The sequence below is a fragment of the Xenopus laevis genome, chromosome 8S (assembly GCF_017654675.1).
Source record: "Xenopus laevis strain J_2021 chromosome 8S, Xenopus_laevis_v10.1, whole genome shotgun sequence".
Taxonomy (NCBI): Eukaryota; Metazoa; Chordata; class Amphibia; order Anura; family Pipidae; genus Xenopus; species Xenopus laevis.
The window spans coordinates 39,406,298-39,425,751 of record NC_054386.1 but is presented as its reverse complement, the minus strand read 5'-3'; the positions used below and the strand labels follow the sequence as shown (position 1 = coordinate 39,425,751).

The window sequence follows — 19,454 nt, the reverse complement described above, 5'->3', positions numbered from 1 at the left end:
ATGAATAATTTTCTGATCAGCTGACAGACCCGCTTCTATAGAAGCTCCATCATTTTATAATACAGTATACCATTAGCCCGCAGCCAAAAACGCTGCTGGAGAATATACAAAATGTTACACACGTACACTATGTACAGGGAACACTTCAACAATTCAGTTCAGGGGGGATTCAGGGACCCCGTTAACTTTCTGTGGCACAATAGAAACACCCATTGGATCAAGGAGAACATTTTCTCCTTTCCTCCAATTGAAAGTACTAAATTATAAACACAAGTCTGTTGCCCCCATGCGGCAGACCATTCAAAACGGGCAATTCAAAGGAATGCAAAGGAATAGTAACAGGCGTTTGAACATCGCTAAATACATCTGAAACCAAGTCGGTATGGGGTGTTAGAAAAAAAAAAAAAGGGTTATGCCTGGATAAAGGCCAACTCTTGCGGTTAAAGGAGACAAACATTTTTGCAAAATTGCTCAGAGTTCACGGTAATTGATCTAATTAATTATTTGTTTTGCTTTAAAGGAGAACTAAAGCCCAACTAAATAAATAGCTAGAAATGTTGCACATTAGGGGGCAGATTTATCAAGGGTCAAATTTCAAGTGTTAAAAAACCCTCGAATTCGACCCTCAAAGTAAAATCTTTAGAATTCGAAGGATTTTAACACAAAACGTTCGAACAAAAATCATTCCATCGAACGATAAAATCCTTTGAATCGAACGATTTTAAGCAAACGATCGAATGATTTTTATTCAATCAAAAAAAGCTTAGAATTAAAAAAAAAACAAAAAAAAAAACAAAAAAACAAAAAAAAAAAACAAAAAAAAAAAAACTTAGAATAGTGCTCTGGAAGGTCCCCTTAGGCTAACATTGTACTTCGGTAGCTTTAATGTGGCCAAGTATGAAGTCAAAGTTTTTTTAAGAGACATTACTTCGATTATCGAATGGTCGAATAGTCGAACGATTTTTACTTTGAATCATTCGATTTGATCAATTCGATGGTCAAAGTACCCAAAAAACACTTTGAAATTCAAATATTTTTGCATTCGACACTCGAGCTTAGTAAATCTACCCCTAGATGTGCAAGACATTGGAGTGGGATAGGCTTCCTGAAGCTCTGAATTTTGCTCCACTGTGATATTTGATCAATATATTAATGTGATAAGTGTTATGTACAGTACCAATCATCCAAAATACATCATTACAGGTATGGGATCTGTTATCCAGAAAGCTCCATGTAAAGGATGTCTCCCATAGACTCCATTGTATCCAAATAATCCAAATTTTTAAAAATGATTTCCTTTGTCTCTGTAATAATAAAACAGTACCTTGATCCCAACTAAGATATACTTAAATCCTTCTAGGAGGCAAAACCAGCCTATTGGGTTTATGTGGGGGCAGATTTACCTAGGGTCGAATATCGAGGGTTAATCAACCCTTGATATTCGACTGCCGAATTGAAATCCTTCGACTTTTATATTCGAAGGATTTAGCGCTATTCCTATGATCGAACGATCAAAGGAATAATCGTTCAATCGAACGGCCTCGGTAAGTTTTAGGTGGCGAACTAGGGGGGGGGGTCGAAGAATTTTTTAAAGAGACAGTACTTAAGACTATCGAATGGTCGTATAGTCGAATGATTTTTCGACTTTTTTAAAAAAAACCAAAAAAAAAAAACCAAAGGACAAACTTTTAAATTGCTAACTTTATTAAGAAATAACTAACCGAAACTCCACTTGCGCTCGCTCCTCTTCAGAAAAGGCAATCCGGTGATCCGTTGTGCGCCGTTCGATTTCTCCTCCCTGCTTTCCTTATAGGAGATAGCTAGGGAGGAGAAATCGAGCGCCGCATGATGGATTGTGGCCGTGTCGCCTTTTCTGAAGAGGAGCTCAATCGCAGTTTGGGTAAGTTATTTTTGAATACTAAAGACTTAGCGATTTAAAAGTTTAATGTGTCTTTGTGGGGTTTTTTCGTTCTATACTAACCAATTTTTTATTTTTTTTTAAAAATTGATGTTACTGATCCTTTAAGCTTTTGCAGTTTTGCATGGGTCAAACAACAGGAGGCACAAAAAGTTACACATTCAAGTTATATGCATGAATTAAAAAACTGCCAACATCATGAAATCTAAAAAAGTTAAAGTGAAAAATTAACCAGGACACTGAGACATTGTGCACGGTCATATGGCCCTTTAAGCAGAGAGAAGGGCAAGGTGCAAATTCCTCAAAACCTCAATGTGTACTACTTTCAAATATAAAATAAATATGCTTCTGCTCATGTAATGCTCGTCAGTATATCATTTTTATCCACTGCTTAGGTCTAAGTCTTCTGCTACTCCTTATTTAAAAACAACCTCCATATGCCTTGTATGAAGCCGGACTGATTGTAATGATACCAGTTCAGGCTGCAGAGCTGCACAATGTGTCCGACAATGTACTGGGTTCAGTCGACCGTAGATATATCAGTTTCATTCAGGAATTTCCCCTAGAAAGACTTGAGGTTGGATACAACTTCTATAACAATCTGCACTTTAACTTATATCTTTCATTGACCATTTTGAGCTAAAAAATCCTTAATCCTTAACTTTTGCAGCTGTTAAAAAAAACTCTTCCCATGTGTATGAGATCAACGCAATGCAAGAGAAGAGATTCCTTGGACTGCATACTTACAAGCAACGTCAATCACCTGCCTTTACCCAAAGTTCTAGAATAACACATTTTTCCCCAAAGGATTACTTATTATCTGAGAATGAACAGAGAACAATCAACATGGTCATATCTCTTTTGTTCTGCCTGAACAGCCTTCCCCTAACAGTATAACCTTCCACCTCATTTCTAAACCACCATTCTTCTTGTGGTCAACATCATATCAAACATTAGTGCTTCAGATATGTAAAAATCCAGAAATAAGACTGACTATTCAAGTGGATGGGGTTGAGCCCCCTCCCCCAAAGGTAGCAGGTGAAAATAGCAGCTTTAAACTAGTGTGGAAACAAATCTGCACTGAATGGTATAACCCATTGGCCTGTGCAATACAGGGGTTCCCTTGGGTGGAATACAATACTTCACTATGGGACCCAAAATTCAGTACAGAAAGGCAACAGTTCTCCACATCCATCCCATTAATTGCCAATCTCCAGCACTCCCCCATCCCAAAGCAATGGTTTCTAATGTGTCCTTGGAGAAAATGAATCCCAGCACAAGCAGGCGTTGGCATGGGAAAAGGAGGGATGCATCTGTCAACTTCTCCCTCAAATCACCATAATTCGGACCTAGTCATTTTAGTCAGCACGGTAGAAAAAGGGGATGCATGGATTCTGCAGCAGGGCACCAGGCCATTCCTGGGGAATCTGTATCTCATGCATAATTTGTTTAGTGGTTGGGTCTTCTGATCCAGGGGTTTAGTCGTTCCTGAGGAGCTGCCAAATGAAGCAATGACTGTACTTCCCGTCTCCCATCCTCTTCTAAGCCGACTTCCTCCAGGGCTACAATGAGGCAAAATGTGATTAGATAAAATGATGTAGGAATAGGAGTTAGGATAAGCGAGATAGAAGCAATATCCCTCTACAGTACTAGAGCTCACTCTCTGTTGTCTCCTGGCTAAACAGAAACCTCTGTTGCCCCTGGCTTACCTCCATTCTCTTTTCCTTCAAGTTCCATAGGGTTTTCTGCTGGGAACTCTTCTGACCCTGTCTGGGGACCCTGGGTTGCCTGTACCTCCTGTACCTCCTGTACCATTCATTGTGCTCAGTTACCAGTCGCATGACCAAAACTTGCAATTCTAGCAGCTTAGCCTACAAATCAGAAAGACTGCATAATTCAACTATTTGTCCTGAGGAAAATGGACTCTCACATGTATCTTCTCAGACACTGCTAGCATAACACCCACCTTCATCTCCTCTTTGTCCTGAGCCAGTCAGCTAATGTACTCCTCCATTTCCTTGTGACGCTGCTTCAGTATGGCTCTCTGGTTCTGATAAAGTGCAATGTATTCACCTTCAGAATGCACAAATGTTAGTTTTAGTTGAGCCCTTCAATTACTGAAGCGCTATCAGGTAGGACCTAACATCATTACAGCCTTAGCAATATTTTTATTTCTATTCAACCATCAATTAGCACTAGAATTTACCAATAGTGTGTTTCTCCTGACAGCTGAATACATCGATGCTCCAGCTCTTCTACATGCTCCTTCAGCTCCACTCTCTCTTGCATCAAGTCTGTAAACCGAAGCTAAAAGAAGAATATGGTCAGCAAGCAAATGCTACAAAAAACACCAATGCTACAAAAAACACCAAAAGCCAACTAGTGCACAGGGTGTCTGATGACCTGAAGTTCCTGTAGATATCAGTTTTAGATTTAAGCCATAAGTGGTTATTATCAAAGATTATAGAACACAACACTAAATACAGAATTGCTGTGTTGTAGAAGAAGCTCAAGGTTAAAGGCCATTCTGTTATTAGAATGTAGAATGTTTGCACAGAACAAGGAATACATCTGTTGTCTCATGTCACAAGTATTGATAGTGCAAGGACAAGAAAGACACATCGTCTCAAAAACTACAGCATAGATACCATTCCGGACACTCTGCTGACACAGTAGTTACACCTTATTTGGCTATTGTACTGAGACTGAGTCTGTCCCTAGATGGAAATAGTGACATAGTTATGTTAAACCAAGAATGATGATTGGAGGCCTCTGGATCAGCCCCATGGAAGAAGAAATAGTTAAAATGGTCATCTGTTGTATTGCTTATTGTCCCCCAACATCCTCACGAGCTTTCAGGGCATGTGAGCTATTATTTAATACTCTGTATTGTAATACTCTGTATTAATGTATACCTCAAATAAAGCTGTCTGGTTAATTTACTGAGAGAATCTGTTTGGTTCAAGTCAGGCCCAGGGGGAACTTTGGGGCCAGGCTCGATTTGAGTAAGTATTTATTTAAATCCAAGAGGGACTTACTCATCGTGGCTGAGAATCTTATATCCCTGGAGGACTATAGGAGCATAAATTGACAGTTCCCACACAATAAAGCAAACAAGTTAGCTGCATAGGTAACACAACACATAAAACTGTGATGTACACATGACAATATATGTTCAACTGGCTCTGCAATGAATATTGCTATGTAACAGAATATTATGCATATCAAAAGCACATGGTCATTTGTACATATTCAGCTCTTGGATGAAGAAAATCTTACTGCACCATACTCCGTATACAGTCACCATACAGTGCCAAATGTATTCAGGCGTTACATACTCAAGGAACTGGAACAAGCACATGCAATGAATATTTGTGCCGGACCAGCATGTAGGCTGGGATTACTCACCTGCAGTTTCTCCATGGCACTCTGTAATGCATCATACACCTCTCTGGGAATGCTATCCATATTGAGATCTATGGATTAAAAATAAATAAATAAACCCAGCACATGGGGATTTGCAAACTGGCTCCAGTTTAATAGAAACCAATGCTACTTAAATCTATAGACCTGAAGGTGCATAATAAGTAATGGTCCAAACTTATTATACAGCCTCCTACAAACTCCCTGGCAGAACCCTTTGCAGGTTTCACTATGGATACTACCAGGCAGTAGGTAGCTAAATGTGAGTGAACATTGCAGTTCAAGACTGGTAGGCAAAAAAAAATTTTTACTCCGTGACCCCCATTTGAAAGCCAGGTCAGAAAGAGAAGTCAAATAAATTAAAAACTATAAAAACTGAAGGACGAACACAGTAGCAGTTCCATGCATAAATAACCATAGAATTCACAGCAGGATGGCAAGGTGCAATTTCATGTATAAATACCCCCCAGAAGGATGGCAAGGGGCAATGCCATGTATAAATACTCCCAGAACCCACAGCAGGATGGCAAGGGGCAAATCCATGTAAAACTACCCCCCAGAACGGACAGCAGGATGGTAAGGGGCTATTCCATGTATAAATACCCCAGAACCCACAGCAAGATGGCAAGGGGCAATTCCATGTATAAATACCCCCAGAATCCATAGCAGGATGGCAAGGGGCAAATGCATGTATAGATAAACCCCCCCCCCCCAAGAACCCACAGCAGTATGGCAAGGGGCAATTCCATGTATAGATACCCCCAGAACCCACAACAGTATGGCAAGGGGCAATACCATGTATAGATACCCACAGAACCCTAAAGCAGGATGGCACGGGGCAATTGCATGTATTAATACCCCTAAAAGGATGGCATGCGGCAATGCCATGTACAAATACCCCCAGAACACACAGCAGGGTGGCAAGGGGCAAATCCATGTAAAAATACCCCCCTCCAGGAACCCACAGCAGGATGGCAAGTGGCAAATCCATGTATAGATACTCCCCAGAACCCACAGCAGGATGGCAAGGGGCAATTGCATGTATTAATACCAACCATGGCAATGCTATGTACAAATACCCCCAACAAGATGGCAAGGGGCAAATGCATGTAAAAATACCCCCCCCCCAGAACCCACAGCAGTATGGCAAGGGGCAATTCCATGTAAAGATACCCCACAGAACCCACAGCAGAACGGCAATTGCATGTATTAATACCCCTAAAAGGATGGCAAGGGGCAATGCCATGTACTAATACCCCCTGAACCCACAGCAGGAGGGCATGGGGCAATTCCATTTATAGATAGCCCCCAGAACCCACAGCAAATGGCAATTTCATGTATTAATACCCCCAAAAGGATGGCAAGGGGCAATTCCATACATAAATACCTCCCAGAACCCACAGCAGGATGGCAAGGGGCAAATGCATGTATAGATACCCCCCAGAACCCACAGCAAGATGGTAAGGGATAATTGCATGTATTAATACCCCAAAAGGATGGCAAGGGGCAATGCCATGTAGAAATACCCACAGCAGGATGGCATGGAGCAAATCCATGTAAAAATACCAGCCCAGAACCCATGGCAGCATGGCAAGGGGCTATTCCATGTATAGATACCCCCCAGAAGGATGGCAAAGAGCAATTCCATGTATAGATACCCCCCAGAACCCACAGCAGGATGTCAAGGGGCAATGCCATGTATCGATACCCGCAAAAGGATGGCATGGGGCAATGCCATGTACAAATACCCCCAGAACCCACAGCAGGATAGCAAGGGGCAAATGCATTTATAGATAACCCCCAGAACCCACGGAAGGATGGCATGGGGCAATTCCATGTATGGATACACCCCAGAACCCACAGCAAGATGGCAAGGGGCTATTGCATGTATCAATACCACCCAGAACCCACAGCAGGATGGCAAGGGGCAAATGCATGTATAGATACCCCTCAGAACCAACAGCACGATAGCAAGGGGCAAATGCATGTATAGATAACCCCCAGAACCCACGGCAGGATGGCAAGGGGCTATTCCATGTATAAAGGATGGCATGGGGCAATTCCATGTATAGATACCCCCCAGAACCCAGATCAGGATGGCATGGGGCTATTGCATGTATTAATACCACCCAAAACCCACAGAAGGATGGCAAGGGGCAAATGCATGTATAGATAACCCCCAGAACCCACGGCAGGATGGCAAGGAGCTATTCCATGTATAAATATCCCCCAGAAGGATGGCATGGGGCAATTCCATGTATAGATACCCCCCCAGAACCCACAGCAAGATGGCAAGGGGCAAATCCATGTATAGATACCCCCAGAACCCACAGCAAGATGACAAATCAATGTATAGATACCCCCCAGAACCCACAGCAAGATGGCAAGGGGCAATTGCATGTATTAATACCCCCAAAAGGATGGCATGGGGCAATTCCATATATAAATACCTCCCAGAACCCACAGCAGGATGGCAAGGGTCAAATGCATGTATAGATACCCCCCAGAACCCACGGCAGGATGGCAAGGGGCTATTCCATATATAAATAACCCCCAAAAGAATGGCATGGGGCAATTCCATGTATAGATACCCCCCAGAACCCACAGCAGGATGGCATGGGGCAATTCCATGTCTAAATACCCCCCAGAACCCACAGCAGGATGGCAAGGGCCTATTCCATGTATAAAGGATGGCATTGGGCAATTCCATGTATAGATACCCCCCAGAACCCACAGCAGGATGGCAAGGGGCAAATGCATGAATAGATAACCCCCAGAACCCACCGCAGGATGGAAAGGAGCTATTCCATGTATAAATATCCCCCAGAAGGATGGCACGGGGCAATTCCATGTATAGATACCCCCCCAGAACCCACAGCAAGATTGCAAGGGGCAAATCCATGTATAGATACCCCCCAGAACCCTCAGCAAGATGGCAAGGAACAATTGCATGTATAAATACCCCCAAAAGGATGGCATGGGGCAATTCCATATATAAATACCTCCCAGAACCCACAGCAGGATGGCAAGGGTCAAATGCATGTATAGATACCCCCGAGAACCCACGGCAGGTTGGCAAGGGGCTATTCCATGTATAAATAACTCCCAAAAGAATGGCATGGGGCAATTCCATGTATAGATACCCCACAGAACCCACAGCAAGATGGCAAGGGATAATTGCATGTAGTAATACCCCCAAAAGGATGGCAAGGGACATTGCCATGTACAAATACCCCCAGAACCCACAGCAGGATGGCATGGGGCAATTCCATGTCTAAATACCCCCCAGAACCCACAGCAGGATGGCAAGGGGCAAATGCATGTATAGATACCCCCAAGAACCCACAGCAGGATGGCAAGGGGCTATTCCATGTATAAATATCCCCCAGAAGGATGGCACGGGGCAATTCAATGTATAGATACCCCCCCACCGAACCCACAGCAAGTTGGCACGGGGCAAATCCATGTATAGATGGCCCCCAGAACCCACAGCAAGATGGCAAGGGGCAATTGCATGTATTAATACCCCCAAAAGGATGGCAAGGGGCAATGCCATGTACAAATACCCCCAGAACCCACAAAAGGATGGCAAGGGGCTATTCCATGTATAAATATCCCCCAGAAGGATGACATGGGGCAATTCCATGTACAGATACCCCCCAGAATCCACAGAAGGATGGCAAGGGGCTATTCCATGTATAAATATTCCCCAGAAGGATGGCACGGGGCAATTCCATGTATAGATACCCCCCAGAACCCACAAAAGGATGGCAAGGGGCAAATCAATGTAAAAATACCCCCCAGGAACCCACAGCAGGATGGCAAGTGGCAAATCCATGTATAGATACTCCCCAGAATCAACAGCAAGATGGCAAGGGGCAATTGCATGTATCAATACCACCCATGGCAATGCCATGAGGCAATGCCATGTACAAATACCCCCAGCAAGATGGCAAGGGGCAAATGCATGTAAAGATACCCCACAGAACCCACAGCAGAACGGCAAGGGGCAATTGTATGTATTAATACCCCTAAAAGGATGGCAAGGGGCAATGCCATGTACTAATACCCCCGGAACCCACAGCAGGATAGCATGGGGCAATTCCATTTATAGATAGCCCCCAGAACCCACAGCAATTTCATGTATTAATACCCCCAAAAGGATGGCAAGGGGCAATTCCATACATAAATACCTCCCAGAACCCACAGCAGGATGGCAAGGGGCAAATGCATGTATAGATACCCCCCAGAACCCACAGCAAGATGGTAATGGATAATTGCATGTATTAATACCCCCAAAATGATGGCAAGGGGCAATGCCATGTAGAAATACCCACAGCAGGATGGCATGGATCAAATCCATGTAAAAATACCAGCCCAGAACCCATGGCAAGGGGCTATTCCATGTATATATACCCCCCCAGAAGGATGGCAAAGAGCAATTACATGTATAGATACCCCCCAGAACCCACAGCAGGATGTCAAGGGGCAATGCCATGTAGAAATACCCCCAGAACCCACAGCAGGATAGCAAGGGGCAAATGCATGTATAGATAACCCCCAGAACCCACGGAAGGATGGCATGGGGCAATTCCATGTATAGATACCCCCCAGAACCCACAGCAAGATGGCAAGGGGCTATTGCATGTATAAATATCCCCCAGAACCCACAGCAGGATAGCAAGGGGCAAATGCATGTATAGATAACCCCCAGAACCCACGGCAGGATGGCAAGGGGCTATTCCATGTATAAAGGATGGCATGGGGCAATTCCTTGTATAGATACCCCCAGAACCTACATCAGGATGACAAGGGGCTATTGCATGTATGAATACCACCCAGAACCAACAGCAGGATGGCAAGGGGCAAATGCATGTATAGATAACCCCCAGAACCCACGGCAGGATGGCAAGGGGCTATTCCATGTATAAAGGATGGCATGGGGCAATTCCATGTATAGATACCCCCCAGAACCCACATCAGGATGACAAGGGGCTATTGCATGTATGAATACCACCCACAACAGGATGGCAAGGAGCTATTCCATGTATAAATATCCCCCAGAAGGATGGCATGGGGCAATTCCATGTATAGATACCCCCCCAGAACCCACAGCAAGATGGCAAATCCATGTATAGATACCCCCCAGAACCCACAGCAAGATGGCAAGGGGCAATTGCATGTATTAATACTCCCAAAAGGATGGCATGGGGCAATTCCATATAAATACCTCCCAGAACCCACAGCAGGATGGCAAGGGTCAAATGCATGTATAGATACCCCCCAGAACCCACAGCAGGATGGCAAGGGGCTATTCCATGTATAAATATCCCCCAGAAGGATGTCACAGGGCAATTCCATGTATAGATACCCCCCCCGAACCCACAGCAAGTTGGCACGGGGCAAATCCATGTATAGATAGCCTCCAGAACCCACAGCAAGATGGCAAGGGACAATTGCATGTATTAATACCCCCAAAAGGATGGCAAGGGGCAATGCCATGTACAAATACCCCCAGAACCCACAGCAGGATGGCAAGGGGCTATTCCATGTATAAATATCCCCCAGAAGGATGGCACGGGGCAATTCCATGTATAGATACCCCCCAGAACCCACAAAAGGATGGCAAGGGGCAAATCAATGTAAAAATACCCCCCCAGAACCCACAGCAGGATGGCAAGTGGCAAATACATGTATAGATACTCCCCAGAACCAACAGCAAGATGGCAAGGGGCAATTGCATGTATTAATACCACCCATGGCAATGCCATGAGGCAATGCCATGTACAAATACCCCCAGCAAGATGGCAAGGGGCAAATGCATGTAAAAATACCCCCCCCCCCCCCAAGAACCCACAGCAGAACGGCAAGGGATAAATCCATGTAAAAATTACCAGCCCAGAACCCATGGCAGGATGGCAAGGGGCTATTCCATGTATAGATACCCCCTAGAAGGATGGCATGGGGCAATTCCATATATATATCTATATCTCTCTCTCTCTCTATCTCTCTATATATCTGAGGTCCTCTGCACTCAACCCATTATCAATATATTTAAGACAGAGACATTTTGTGCATACTGCTACTAAAAAATGCCTTACCCTTTAAACAACACAGGGATTGTTTGTCCATATATTGCAACATATTTAAGCTGGCCAACTACGTCAAAGTCATCCCATATCTGGCCAGTCCTACGCTTAATTTTCATCTGATTCATTAAGAATTCAATTGCTTAATTATACATTTTACAAAGGGACCAAGTTTTACCTGCAACTTACTAGCTGCTTTCAAAGTAAAACTCCCAAACTTGGCTGCCCTTTTATTAGACACCAGTGGGATCACCTGACTATAGCTGGGAGGGGTGGGAGCTACAACATGGAGCTGGTCACTGCTCCTGTATAACTATAACAAACAGGGGAAAGTTGTGCTCACCACTATTTTTTAAAACCATTAGGCGGGGGTGCAATGAGGGTGTGACCACAAAATACATATAGTCAACTACAAGAGTCCTCTGCACTCAACCCATTATCAATATATTTAAGACAGAGACATTTTGTGCATACTGCTACTAAAAAATGCCTTACCCTTTAAACAACACAGGGATTGTTTGTCCATATATTGCAATATATTTAAGCTGGCCAACTACGTCAAAGTCATCCCATATCTGGCCAGTCCTACGCTTAATTTTCATCTGATTCATTAAGAATTCAATTGCTTAATTATACATTTTACAAAGGGACTAAGTTTTACCTGCAACTTACTAGCTGCTTTCAAAGTAAAACTCCCAAACTTGACTTTGACGTAGTTGGCCAGCTTAAATATATTGCAATATATGGACAAACAATCCCTGTGTTGTTTAAAGGGTAAGGCATTTTTTAGTAGCAGTATGCACAAAATGTCTCTGTCTTAAATATATTGATAATGGGTTTGAGTGCAGAGGACTCTTGTAGTTGACTATATGTATTTTGTGGTCACACCCTCATTGCACCCCAGCCTAATGGTTTTAAAAAATAGTGGTGAGCACAACTTTCCCCTGTTTGAGATATATATATATATATATATATATATATATATATATCTCCCAGAACCCACAGCAGGATGGCAAGGGACAAATCCATGTATAGATACCCCCAGGCCAGAAACCACAGCAGGAAAAGAGACAAGCAGATGAACACATTGACGCACTCTCACCTAGATTCAGTGAAGGTGCCTGGTGGATTCCTGGAGAGCCTGGGGCCGGGCAGCGTCATGATGTGCGAGTGTGACAGCTGGGTACAACAAGCGCCGACATCAGGAGGATTTGCTGAACTTGAGCAGCAGCTACAGACAAGCGAGACAACTGCGTGTGACGCACCACTCTACTCCTCTTCCGGCTCCCTCTCTGCAGACTGAGGCAATCGCAGGCAGGGCTTGCTTTCCTCCTCTGGCCGTTTCCACTTCACCGGGTGGGGGGGGGTGCGAAATGTAAGTGGATCGGCCAGGGGAGGGAGCCAGCACTAAGTACTTATTTAATAAATAAATAAAGGCAAAAAAATGACAAGTCAGCCATGGGCCCTCAAAATAAGTGTGCCCTGGGCAGCTGCCCACTTATTAAAGCAGCCCTGCCCCTGGAGCCAGCACCCCCCTCTGAAAGCAGCATCAGTAGTTTGATCAGTAGAAAAGCTCCGTTGTTTCACAGTAGCTCCTCTCCTTCTGCAGCTCCCCCTCCCCTTTCACTAACCATGTGGAAATAAAGGTGGACTGAACTTTCCTGACACATATAAGTCTGTATGCGAGTAGTGAGACACATGAGTGTAGCTGCTCCAGTTTGATTTTGCTGCTTATCTGATACTCACGTGTCTCACTACTCGCATACAGACTTATATGTGGCAGGAAAGTTCAGTCCACCTTTATTTCCACATGGTTAGTGAAAGGGGAGGGGGAGCTGCAGAAGGAGAGGAGCTACTGTGAAACAACAACGGAGCTTTTCTACTGATCAAACTACTGATGCTGCTTTCAGAGGGGGGAGAGAAGGAGTTCTTTCCCTCATACGCTAAGAACCATAATTAGTGTAAGTCACAGGTTCTAATCATCACTTGTACAGTTCCCACACACAGAGACAGCTTCCCATATTAGGCCAGCAAAACACTAGCACGCCACAGCCCCACCAATGAGCGTGTCCCTGGGCGGAGCTTAACTTGTATCACAGCGGCTCCCGCTAAAAAGCAGGAGAGTATGTTGGTGCCCAGGCAATACAAAATTGACCCGCATGTCCCGGTGGTTCTATTGAATCCCCCTCCCGCACACAGTCCTGCAGTGCCGGGGAATTCATGGCAGCGCTGGGGCAGGAACCTGTGCCCTGGTGCAGCAGCCAGACTCAGCCACTTGTTGGATTCACTGCGGGTAGCCAATGAGAATTTAGGGTACTAGTCCCGTTATCTCTGTCCAATCAGAAGCTGGAGTACGTGTGACGTGACTCTACTGTTAGTGACATGAAAGAATCCTGTCCCGCTGTCAAACTCTATGGTACAGGTGTAACTAAGGGAGACCGTTATTAGCTCAGGCTGTAATCTCAACACATTCCCAATGTAATGGCAAAGCAATGATTAGTAAGTAACTGCACGTCACGCTGCTGCTTTGGAATTTCTTACGCGATGGAGTTATGAGGAAAACGTGATGCGGCTGCTGCCTACATCCATCTTCAGTAGCCGAGACGAGCAGCTGAGGAACATGTGGAAATGTCCCCGAGCCATCGCGCCGAATGACAGGAAGTAGGTCTCAATCATTTCACTAATTGCACTTGTTGCGCTGAGTTAGTCTGGTAGGGTATCGGCAATAGATGCAGACACTGGCAGTGGCCTCACTACTTCCCCAGGGGACTCCCAGACAATATGGTGTGAGCTGCAGGAAGGGGGGAAGCCTGAGGGAAACACAACTCTAGACCCAGGGCTCAAATGTATTTATTAAGAGACTTCCTGGGAACTTTCTGCTGAGATGCCGGGAGTGTGAGCCGTGGCTTGGAAGGGGGGTATGTACCTGCTGATTAACAGTGTGCAGCCTGGATTAGAAATATCCAAGTATTTCAACTGTAGAGAATCACACACACATAGCCCTGGTCACATGCTCCATGGTCACATGACCCAGATAACTGCCGTTTTTCTGTCAGTTAGGTGAGACGATCAGCCGAAGAACAGGTGATTTCCTCTGCGCTTTTGGACCTGACCTGACACGTCCAAAATTGGAAGAAGGAGATGAAAGAGAGAAGATGACAAAGGTAGGGAACAAGGGGAAAACACTGGGGAGCAAAGAGAGGTCTCTGTGAAAAAAATCATGAAAGCAGACGAGCAGGCAGCAGAGGGAAACAAGTAAGATGCAATTTTAAATGCTCATTTCATGCAAATGGTGATCTTGTTAATTAATTAACTCGATTGTATTGAGAGTTTGTTACAGCTTTTTTTGACAACATATGTTGAAAAAGAATCGTTTTTTCCATTTTCTGCAGTAAATCTTCATTTTTTAGTGAATAGGAGGGTTAGTTTGATAACTAAATACATAAAGCATATAAACCTCAGAGTTCTTGGTTATTGTTATAAGGATAGGTACTGTTACCGATGGGCAATATAAAGCCATTTAATTAGAGAAATGGGAGAATTCAGCAAATAGGCTAATTTTTAATTAAGTATTCTGATACATATGTCCATGGGATGTTGCGTGCAAAGTCTAGTGACAGTTTATAACTGTCAATTTTTAAAAATCTGATTTTCTGCGTTTGAATTTTTTTTTTACTTCTTGTTAAATGACTATATTGTCTATTGTGAAAAATCCAGCAAATAGGCACATTTTCAATTATGTATGCTGGTACATATGTCCATGCATTGGTGTTATTTTGGGATGTGGTTATTATGGGATTTTGTGTGCAAAGTCTAGTGACAGTTTATAACTGCCACAGAGCGGCCATATTGAGTAGGTGTGTGAACAGTGTAAGAGGGACTGGCAAATAAATTTGTTTCAGCTAGTTTGGATCCATGCCCTCAAACCTTGCTAAAAGAGATGGAAAAGAAAGGAAATATAAGGTTTTGTAAGAAGAGCAATATATTTTGAAAACCTCTAGAAGATATGAATGGGCAGGGGTGTGAAGCAAGTACGTTGCAATTTTAAAAAACAGATTTTATGCGTTTGGTAAGTTTTTTTTTTTTTGCTTCTTGTTAAATAACTATATTGTCTATTGTGAAAAATCCAGCAAATAGGCACATTTTCAATTATGTTTGCTGGAACATATGTCCATGCATTGGTGTTATTATGGGATGTTGTTATTATGGGATGTTGTGTGCAAAGTCTAGTGACAGTTTATAACTGCTACAGAGCTGCCATATTGTGCTTTTGCAGCAGCTTCTATTTTGAAAATGCATGTTTTGAACTTAGATTTTCCATTTATGGATGTCAGAATAGGAGGGTTGGTTTGGTATGTCCATGCGTTGTTGTTATTATGGGATGTTGTGTGCAACGTCTAGTGACAGTTTATAACTGTCAATTTTTAATAATCTGATCTTATGCGTTTGAAATATTTTTTTTTTTTTGCTTTTTGTAAAATAACTATATTGTCTATTGTAAAAAACCCAGCAAATAGGCACATTTTTAATTATGTATGCTGGTACATATGTCCATGCATTGTTGTTATTATGAGATGTTGTTATTATGGGATGTTGTGTGCAACGTCTAGTGACAGTTTATAACTGTCAATTTTTAAAAATCTGATCTTATGCGTTTGAAATCTTTTTTTTTTGCTTTTTGTAAAATAACTATATTGTCTATTGTAAAAAATCCAGCAAATAGGCACATTTTTAATTATGTATGCTGGTACATATGTCCATGCATTGGTGTTATTATGGGATGTTGTTATTATGGGATTTTGTGTGCAAAGTCTAGTGACAGTTTATAACTGCTACAGAGCTGCCATATTGTGCTTTTGCAGCAGCTTCTATTTTGAAAATGCATGTTTTGAACTTAGATTTTCCATTTATGGATGTCAGAATAGGAGGGTTGGTTTGGTATGTCCATGCGTTGTTGTTATTATGGGATGTTGTGTGCAACGTCTAGTGACAGTTTATAACTGTCAATTTTTAATAATCTGATCTTATGCGTTTGAAATATTTTTTTTTTTTTTGCTTTTTGTAAAATAACTATATTGTCTATTGTAAAAAACCCAGCAAATAGGCACATTTTTAATTATGTATGCTGGTACATATGTCCATGCATTGTTGTTATTATGAGATGTTGTTATTATGGGATGTTGTGTGCAACGTCTAGTGACAGTTTATAACTGTCAATTTTTAAAAATCTGATCTTATGCGTTTGAAATCTTTTTTTTTTGCTTTTTGTAAATAACTATATTGTCTATTGTAAAAAATCCAGCAAATAGGCACATTTTTAATTATGTATGCTGGTACATATGTCCATGCATTGGTGTTATTATGGGATGTTGTTATTATGGGATTTTGTGTGCAAAGTCTAGTGACAGTTTATAACTGCTACAGAGCTGCCATATTGTGCTTTTGCAGCAGCTTCTATTTTGAAAATGCATGTTTTGAACTTAGATTTTCCATTTATGGATGTCAGAATAGGAGGGTTGGTTTGGTATGTCCATGCGTTGTTGTTATTATGGGATGTTGTGTGCAACGTCTAGTGACAGTTTATAACTGTCAATTTTTAATAATCTGATCTTATGCGTTTGAAATATTTTTTTTTTTTTTTGCTTTTTGTAAAATAACTATATTGTCTATTGTAAAAAACCCAGCAAATAGGCACATTTTTAATTATGTATGCTGGTACATATGTCCATGCATTGTTGTTATTATGAGATGTTGTTATTATGGGATGTTGTGTGCAACGTCTAGTGACAGTTTATAACTGTCAATTTTTAAAAATCTGATCTTATGCGTTTGAAATCTTTTTTTTTTGCTTTTTGTAAAATAACTATATTGTCTATTGTAAAAAATCCAGCAAATAGGCACATTTTTAATTATGTATGCTGGTACATATGTCCATGCATTGGTGTTATTATGGGATGTTGTTATTATGGGATTTTGTGTGCAAAGTCTAGTGACAGTTTATAACTGCTACAGAGCTGGCATATTGTGCTTTTGCAGCAGCTTCTATTTTGAAAATGCATGTTTTGAACTTAGATTTTCCATTTATGGATGTCAGAATAGGAGGGTTGGTTTGGTATGTCCATGCGTTGTTGTTATTATGGGATGTTGTGTGCAACGTCTAGTGACAGTTTATAACTGTCAATTTTTAATAATCTGATCTTATGCGTTTGAAATATTTTTTTTTTTTTGCTTTTTGTAAAATAACTATATTGTCTATTGTAAAAAACCAAGCAAATAGGCACATTTTTAATTATAAACAACCTTTTCTTCAATTGAAGATATACCAGCGCTAAAAGCTCAGGGTAGACACAAGAAAGAAATGCAAACACAATATAGTGTAGTAGTTTTTAAATCGAATGAAATATATAACCACTTGTGCGGTAGTTAAACGATGTGGTTTTGGGGTCTTCCACCAAGGGGTTAAAAGGCCATTTTTCCGTGCTTTTGATAAATAGTGTGGCCACCTCCTGTGTGGGGCAGTGGGTACTTACAGACGTTTATAAATATCACCCGCATATAATAAAATCCTTTGTCCTATTCTTGGTGAGTATGTGGGGCAGTGGGTACTTACAGACGTTTAAAATTATCACCAGCATGTAATAAAATCCTTTATCCCAGTCTTGGTAAGCTCCAGGTTTCTAAAAAGCATATGCTAAAATCGTGTAAAAACTTCTTTAATAGATTATCTTTTTAATCTATTAAAGAAGTTTTTACACAAGTGGTTATATATTTCATTCGATTTAAAAACTACTACACTATATTGTGTTTGCATTTCTTTCTTGTGTCTACCCTGAGCTTTTAGCGCTGGTATATCTTCAATTGAAGAAAAGGTTGTTTGCATTTTGGTCGATCTGAGGGAGAACAGGTCATATACCGGCAAAGGGAGTGAACTGCAGAACCTTGGGATCTTGCCTTCCATTTACATTTTTAATTATGTATGCTGGTACATATGTCCATGCATTGTTGTTATTATGAGATATTGTTATTATGGGATGTTGTGTGCAACGTCTAGTGACAGTTTATAACTGTCAATTTTTAAAAATCTGATCTTATGCGTTTGAAATCTTTTTTTTTTGCTTTTTGTAAAATAACTATATTGTCTATTGTAAAAAATCCAGCAAATAGGCACATTTTTAATTATGTATGCTGGTACATATGTCCATGCATTGTTGTTATTATGGGATGTTGTTATTATGGGATGTTGTGTGCAAAGTCTAGTGACAGTTTATAACTGTCAATTTTTAAAAATCTGATTTTATGCGTTTGGTAAAAATTTTTTTGCTTTTTGTCAAATAACTATATTGTCTATTGTAAAAAAATCCAGCAAATAGGCACATTTTCAATTATGTATGCTGCTAGGTATGTCCATGCATTGTTATTATGGGATGTTGTATGCAAAATTCAGTGACAGTTTATAACACAGAGCTGCCAAATTAGGCAGGTGACTGAAGAGTGTAAAATAATCTGGCAAGCAAAATTTTTTTAATGCCTAATTTGTAGGGATGCACAGAATCCAGGATTCGGTTCGGGATTTGGCCAGGATTCGGCCTTTTTCAGCAGGATTCGAATTCGGCCACATCCTTTTGCCTGGCCGAACCAAATCCGAATCCCAATTTGCATATGCAAATTAGGGACGGGGAGGGAAATCGTGTGGCTTTTTGTCACAAAATAAGGAAGTTAAAAAATGTTTTCCCTTTCTCACCCCTAATTTACATATACAAATTAGGATTCGGATTCAGTTCGGTGTTCGGGCAAATCCAAAATAGTGGATTCGGTGCATCCCTACTAATTTGGGCTCAAACCCTTAAACCATAGTCAAAAACGATGGAAAGAAACAGATGAAAACAAAGTAAATAATTTTTAGAAAACCTATAGAACAGGGGTCCCCAACCACCGTGCTTAGACACTCCCGCACTGAGCCGGCGCGTCCAAATTTCCTGTCGACCCCGCCACGACCCCTGCTGACGCCGACCCCACCCAACCAC

At 41.9% G+C, this 19,454-nt stretch overlaps 2 long non-coding RNA genes across 3 annotated transcripts in view; one reads left to right on the top strand and one right to left on the bottom strand.

Annotated features, from left to right (window-relative positions):
* Nucleotides 1–12,750, bottom strand: part of LOC108700013 — a 30,886-nt gene extending 18,136 nt beyond the window's left edge. Inside the window, exons 1-5 of one of the 2 annotated variants that reach the window (XR_005963755.1) lie at nucleotides 12,533–12,750; nucleotides 4,125–4,225; nucleotides 3,885–3,991; nucleotides 3,628–3,789; nucleotides 1,962–3,480 (exon numbers count right to left, since the gene is read on the bottom strand). This is a non-coding gene — a long non-coding RNA (uncharacterized LOC108700013). Of the gene's footprint in view, nucleotides 1–1,961; nucleotides 3,481–3,627; nucleotides 3,790–3,884; nucleotides 3,992–4,124; nucleotides 4,226–12,532 lie in introns of those variants that run through there. The other variant, XR_005963756.1, reaches the window with a different exon arrangement.
* A 15-nt stretch (nucleotides 12,751–12,765) lies between these two features.
* The window catches only part of LOC121397564, a 39,321-nt gene continuing 32,632 nt past the window's right edge, over nucleotides 12,766–19,454 (top strand). The window contains exon 1 of the long non-coding RNA XR_005963757.1: nucleotides 12,766–14,594. This is a non-coding gene — a long non-coding RNA (uncharacterized LOC121397564). The remainder of the gene's footprint in view (nucleotides 14,595–19,454) is intronic.